Source organism: Ctenopharyngodon idella, chromosome 8 (genome assembly GCF_019924925.1).
Source record: "Ctenopharyngodon idella isolate HZGC_01 chromosome 8, HZGC01, whole genome shotgun sequence".
Classification (NCBI taxonomy): domain Eukaryota; kingdom Metazoa; phylum Chordata; class Actinopteri; order Cypriniformes; family Xenocyprididae; genus Ctenopharyngodon; species Ctenopharyngodon idella.
The window spans coordinates 15,466,697-15,473,877 of NC_067227.1; positions in this window are offsets into that span (position 1 = coordinate 15,466,697).

Consider the following 7,181-nt stretch of genomic DNA (forward strand, 5'->3'; position numbering starts at 1 on the left):
GAGTCACTAAAGCCATTGGACATAAATCTCAAGCAGTCCCGCACTTGAAGGCTGGACCTTGGGTTACCATAAGAGACCATGCTAGTGGTTATTAAGTGAAAGTTTCCAATCGATAGCCAGAGAGGTGTAATCAGGGAGGGTTTAATTGCACTGGGAGACGACATCTATTCAGGTTATTGCCTCAGCTGTCCAGTGAGGGTTCATTTCCGCTTGGCGCCTATTTCTCTCCTATACTCATGAACCCGTCCCGGGCTGTGCATAAGAGCAGAGAAATGGATAAGAATGACCCTAACCTTTGACCCGCTCACCTTTTTAGTGTGAGGTCACCCAACCAGAATAGATTTTTAATTCAATGCATTATAATATCACTATAGCAGACTGATTGCATGCGCAATAAAGAAAGGCTACAAAATGGCTGCTTTATGGGTCTTGTCTCATCCAAAACGATGAGCCCCTGAAGTCTATTAAAACACTTTGTTTTTTTTTTTAAGTTTTACCAATTAATCAGCAAATGGAAATCTAATGTTCTTGGTTTTTAGAAAGGAAAAAAGATTAAGAAATGTACCAAAAGACAACTAACTCGGGCTGTTAATTTAATTTGCTCATTTATTGTAATTGATTATTTTTTTGTAAAATGATATAAAAAAACAATAAAATAAAAATCAATTCTATGTAAACCAAATCACACTTAGACAACCAGAACAGAATGCGTTTCTCAAATTTAGCTAATTCTCTGCATCTTAAAAATGTGGCGAGACACTAAAAAACAATGAGACATGATGCAACAACTAATAATGCTTGTCTGGTGCATGGGTATAATTCACCAACAATTAACAAATATCACAGAAGAAATGTAAAAACACCTCCTGTGAATGGTCCCTAAAGGTCCGAAATTAATTAATCTGTTGCGAAACAATTCACAAAACAATACAAAATGGAGTCTTCAAGCAGTGAGGATGATTTTGTTGTCCTCTCTCTTAAAAAGAGAAGAAGGAATGAAATATTGAGTCCATCCAATCCTGGGATTGCGTATAAAGAGGAAGGAGAGTTCCACCTCCTTATCAAGGAGCTGCGGGATTATCCCGAGTGATTCAAATTTAACTTCAGGATGTCAGTGGCTCATTTGATACTTTGCTAGCGATACTGGAGCCACATTTTAAAAAGAAGACCTCCAGTATATACGTATTCTGCACTTTGTTTGCCATCCAGTGCTTTGTGCTGCTAGACAAAGTGGATTAACTTGTTAGACGCCATTATGGATTTTGGCGTTCGCTTGTACGGTGGCTCTGAATTGTCAAAACACCTCTCAAAATGCCAACCTGGTCTCGTCGAAAGACGTACCTGTGGGAACGTTTTCGTGAGTCGCAAAAATATGTACTAATACGTACATATCACTGCAGTTTCCAACAGAAATGAACACTAGAGGCAGTAAAACAGCAAGCACTTTTAATCGTTTTAATACACAGTTACGATTATAGGGTCAGTTTATGGATTATTAAAGACTTTTGTTCCCGTCTCCTTGCACAATATTATGTTATGACTTCAAAACGCTTTTTACCAAAGTGCATGATTTGTAAACAAAAACTTGCTCGTTAGCTTAGCTGATACGCAGTTGTACTTAGGACGAGGAAGCCTTGGGTACGAATCCAGGGAAAAACGAGTCTCTGTAAAAGAGCTTAAAGATGAGAGATCAAAACAAGATTACGCATGCTTTTTATGTCACATTTGCTTTTGTTAACACTATCGGGTAGGTTTAGGTGTAGTGTTGGTGGTATGTTATTTTAGAAAATAATGGAGCATTACACTTTTAGCGCCACTCACCGGACAAATTTCAAATTAGAACTGCGGTGATATGTATAAAACCAGCGTCATAAAAACATACCATATTCACATTTATCTGTTCCGGCAAAAAAAATTAACATGCTTTTAGCGCCACTCAATGGACATTTCACATTGAAACTGCAGTGATATGTACGTATTGGTACGTATTTTGCGACTTGCGAAACCGTTCCCACAGGTACGTTTTTCTAATGAGACCAGGCTCCAAAATGCTTGCTACGGATGCGAAAAATGCAGAATATTGAACCCGATCTAAATTTTTTTATGACGGAATGTGAATGTGATTGACATAACATGAGGTCGTATTTATTTTTTAATGTGCAAAAATTTCGGACGAGAATTTCTGGCTCAGTGTGCAAAGACTTTTAATCTGTCTTGGACAGATTGACAAACTCAATGGCAAAAATGGTTTCCTATGGGATGTAGGTCTTATTTTTAATGATACAGAAATATAACAAAACATTATAATGCCTTCTAAAGCCACTTTTTGTAATCTCTATTCAATGCTGTCATCTGCCTCAATGCTATTTTATTTTTATAGACTCGATGCAATTAATTTCAATTAATTCTATATTAACTGCCATCTAATATAATTAATTTGATTAATCACTTGATCGCCCAAATAATAAAATGTTCAATGTGGCTATCCAAAACAGATAAAAACATCTCAGCATTTAATCCTTTAACTGTTAGAGAAAGAGTGCCACAAGGAAACTGTGCACCATACGGGCCAGTCTGTGAGAATGGGAGCAGTTTTTTGGAGAGGAGTTGATTTGGCCCCGTCTCCCCTGTAAAGGCTGCGGGCTATTAATTTCTAGCTCCATGTGCTGCCTGATCACCAAAAAATTCCACGGGGCGACTTATTGCGGGGCAATTTAGTGCCACCAAATGACACTGATGTGTATGGATGGCTGGTGTCGCGTCAAATCTGGTAGATGTCAGTAAATTGGAACATATGTTGCTTAAACTATAACATCAGGATAATTCTCCCTTTTAAGATGGCTCATAAAATGGCAATTTACGAGCTCAAATTTGAGGTGACGATAACATAGATAATTTTTAATGGAAGGTTAATGTGGGAATCAAAAGATAAAATCCAAAGCCTTTGGCCTTTTGTGAGAGAGCTGTCTACAGTATGGCTGCAAAAAAGAAAGAAGAAAAACGTACAAGTATTTTATGCACCGTGGGGTGTTCCCCTTTCATTACGCTTTATAGCTTAAGGCATAAAAATATACTGAATATTTTCATGGATAATAAAATGTAAGATCCGAGCATGACAGAGAGAGTCTAAAAGAGAAAGAGAGAAGCTCAGCGAAAGAGCGAGCGAGTATTCCAGAAAAACTGATGCATACATGGAACTTGTGCTCAAACTGTTCCCCATCACCCAAGATTTAAGATCCCTCTGGAGTGCTGGATTGTGCTGAGGCTCTTTGTAGCGTCTCGTCCTCACCGGTTCTCTCTCAGGGCCCGGGACTGAACAGTTGGCAATTGGCGGGCTACGTTATTCCCAGTGCTGCTCCTTCCTAAATAGGCCACATCAGAGAAAACATGACTTTTCACTATTTTAATAAATGGAGCCCTGTCGTCTTCATTATTAATAGCATCCCAGCGTACTTTTCGGATTCGGTTTGTGCAAAGCTACATGAGTAATTTATATTCACGTGCACGTGCGAGACTTTGGCCTCCAGTGTATGCATTCTCACTGTCTTTTCTACTGTCAGATATGTGTAGCAAGATAAAATTTTAATGTTTACCAGGGCATTTCTGACCTCTCTAATCCACCTGGTTATTCGTAAAATCAACCCAGCACAGAGGCACAATTAATCAGTGTACAGTGACCTATCCAATTCAAACACAATACGCATGCTGTGTTTCAATAGCAATTTGCATTGAGAAATAAATATGTACTCTGACTAAAAATTAATGATCACACAGCCCAGGGAGTTTTAAACATATAATGCCAAAATAAACTACAAATAAAGATGTTTCCCTTGAAGGGACCCTGTTGAGATAAAAAGCCAGCTGTATATTTTTATAGACCTAGAATATCTATTTATATTGTGTACGGAAAATAAAAAGCTTGATATTATAATGATAACATGTTGTTTTTAACATTAAATAGCTTTTATTTGTCATAGTACTAAAGCCAAAACATTTTTTAAAAATATTATGGAAAATATTTGCTTTTAATTGTAATATTACATTTTAACAGTATATCTTTTTCAGTAAAAGATTAGAATATTTGAGAAACATTCTCATTAACACGTTAACGTATGCGATGAATTCAAAATCCTTAACATGTTAAAATAATTTAACGCAAATAAATTATTGAAGCATGTGTAATTGCGTCATTAAGGTAATTTATATCACGCAATTGACTACGTTTGAAGTTTGAAACTACGTTTCTTGGCTGGATAAAGCAAACCAGCGTCTCGCTAGTAAATTTTTAATGAATGCGGATTGTAATCAAGGTAAAGACAATTGCAGTGATGAAAAGGAGTCGTACAGTGGTGCGTTTCCCGTACAACGATGTAACTCGCTGCTTCACTACCATAGTACGATGTATCGTTGAACAAATCAACTAGCTAGTCACGACTGTTTCCCGAAACCATATTATTGCAAACCTGTCGTTCAGCCACGTGGGTGAATGATATCACACAGATGGTGGAGTAATAACTTCTTTTAATGAATCCGTTTGAGATCAAATTAATGCTAGATTTTTTGCTATAAATTACGGACATTTCATCTGAGGACTACTACTTTTTTTTTGCTTTATTTCCAGATTCAATCATAAGTTCGTTCTTACGTACCAGAGCATGTACGCACATGCGCACCCTTAAAAAAATCAAATATCTAAATGACATTTGTATATATTTGAAATAAAAGATATACATTGTACTTAATGTCAGCTTATGGAACAGTGCTTATCAAACTGCCAAAGTCACGCCCCCCAGTGGTGAACTATTGAAATTTCGAAACACTTATGACGTAACAAAGTCTCGTTTACTGAAATCATGTGACTTTGGCAGTTTGATATGAGCTCCAAACCACTGATTTGAAACAAAAGATTCGTAAAGCTTCGAAGCTTCATGAAGCAGTGTTTTGAAATCGTGAATAAAGTCGTTATTTTGTTTTTTGGCGCACAAAAAGTATTCTCGTCGCTTCATAATATTAAGGTAGAACCACTGTAGTCATATAAACTGTTTTAAATACGTCTTTAGTAGCTTTCTGGGCATTGAAAGTGTTAATTGTCTTGCTGTCTATGGAGGCCTCACTGAGCCATCGGACTTCATCAAAAATATCTTAATTTGTGTTCCAAAGATGAACGAAGGTCTAACGGGTGTGGAACAACATGAGGGTGAGTAATAAATGACATAATTTTCATTTTTGGGTGAACTAACCCTTTAAGTCCACATGTCATAAAAACAAGAAACTGTGCTTCTAACCACAGCTCGATAGCTGTCTTTCTAAACACACAGGTTTGCGACGCAGTTTGCGAATGTTGGTTTGAACGATGGTTTCGGGAAACACTAAATTGTTTAACTATGTTAGTAACGACGGAACTTGCGATGTTAGTTGGCTAATGATGCTTTTGGGAAACACACCCCAGACTGTATATTTTTTATAAAGAGAGCCCTCTAGCACCCCTCTTTCGGCCTCCTGGGGGTCCGTGGACATCAGTTTGAAAAGCCCTGAAATAGACTGCCTCATCCACTAATCAATGAATATAGAATATAAACACCCATTGATGCAGCCACTGAGTGTCAGGATCTGTAGTCAAGACAAGGACAAAGCACAGATTTCACCTCATTCACAGACAGTGGTAGTGATACTATGTTCTCTGGCCTACTTTCACAGTCATTCTTCCCCAGACCCCCGGGCAGAGAGAGGAGCTGGGCTGTGGGGGGCCACAGACACAGGGGCTCACTCACACGTCTAGACCAGCCCTCACGCTGCACCGCTGCTCTCTACATTTCACAAAAAGAGAGAGAATGAGTGTATCAGTGTGGCTCACTGCTGCTACAGTAAATATGATTGTCTCTTCTTTTCAGTGCTAAATCCAGTTCTGTTTGGTTATTTAGAACTGAATTCATTTCTGAAAAATTTCTGATGTTATACATCAAATCATGGATTCATAAGTTTGGGGTCGGTAAGATTTTTTTAAGTGTTTTTAAAGAAGTCTCTTATGCTTACCAAGGCTATGTTTATTTGATCAAAAATACAGTAAAAATGGTAAAATTGTGAAATATTATTACAATTTAAAGTAACTTTTTTTTATTTGAATATATTTTAAAATATAATTTATTCCTGTGATGGTAAAGCTGAATTTAAGCAGCCATTACTCCAGTCTTCAATATCACATGATACTTAAAACAACAACAACAACAACAACAAAAAAACACTTGTGCTGTTTATTATTTTTGTGGAAACCATTATACATTTTTTTTTTTTTCTCCAGGATTTTTTGAAGAATATAAAGTTTAAAAGAACAGCATTTGAAATAAAAATCTGTTGTAACATTATAAATGTCTTTACTGTCACTTTTGATTTAGTTAATGCGTCCTTGCTGAATAAAAGTATTAATTTCTTTAAAAATGAAAAAATTAAATGGTACATCGAGTGTGTACAGAACCGAACCGAACCAAAGCAGCACATTTTAAATACTTAATTAACAGAGCATCTGACATGCCTTGGTGCCAGTATGAGTTTTAGTGCTGGGGACCGGATAATAGTTGTGCAGAATGTCTAGTGTAAATGGACAATTTAACACGAAAAAAAAAATATATAAGCCCTTATTCATTTAACAATGTTACAATTTGTTCTGGTGGGCGGAAGCAGACCCTTGGTCACATTCTGACACTGGACCGAAAGAGAAGATGCATTTAGTCATGATGGTTGAGATATGAGAGCTTGAATATTGCATGACCTACAAGAAGAAGGCAAAGACAATTTGAGCAAGAAAGGGAAGGAGGGGTGGATGGATGGAGGAGAGCGAGAGGAGCTTTGGTGTGGGGGCTGAAGAGAAGGAAAAAGAGGAGGAGGATAGGGAACAGATGGCTGTGGCCCCCGTCTCTTCAGCACAACAGACGGGGGCCGCAAGATGGCGAGAGCACTCGCAAGAGTCAGCTGCGTTCTGGGGGAATAGGCGACGTCTAGCAGGCAGCTTTGGTTTTAATAACTGTCTAAAAAAAAGGTAGAGTTAATCAGAGTGAGGGACATGCAGACGCAATCCTCAGGATAGTTTATGAATGTGTGCGTATGAGTGCACATGTTCTCACTCATGCTTCTAAAGTGACATCTTCACGGGGTGAAGACAAATGATAATGCGCCAATGAGAAACA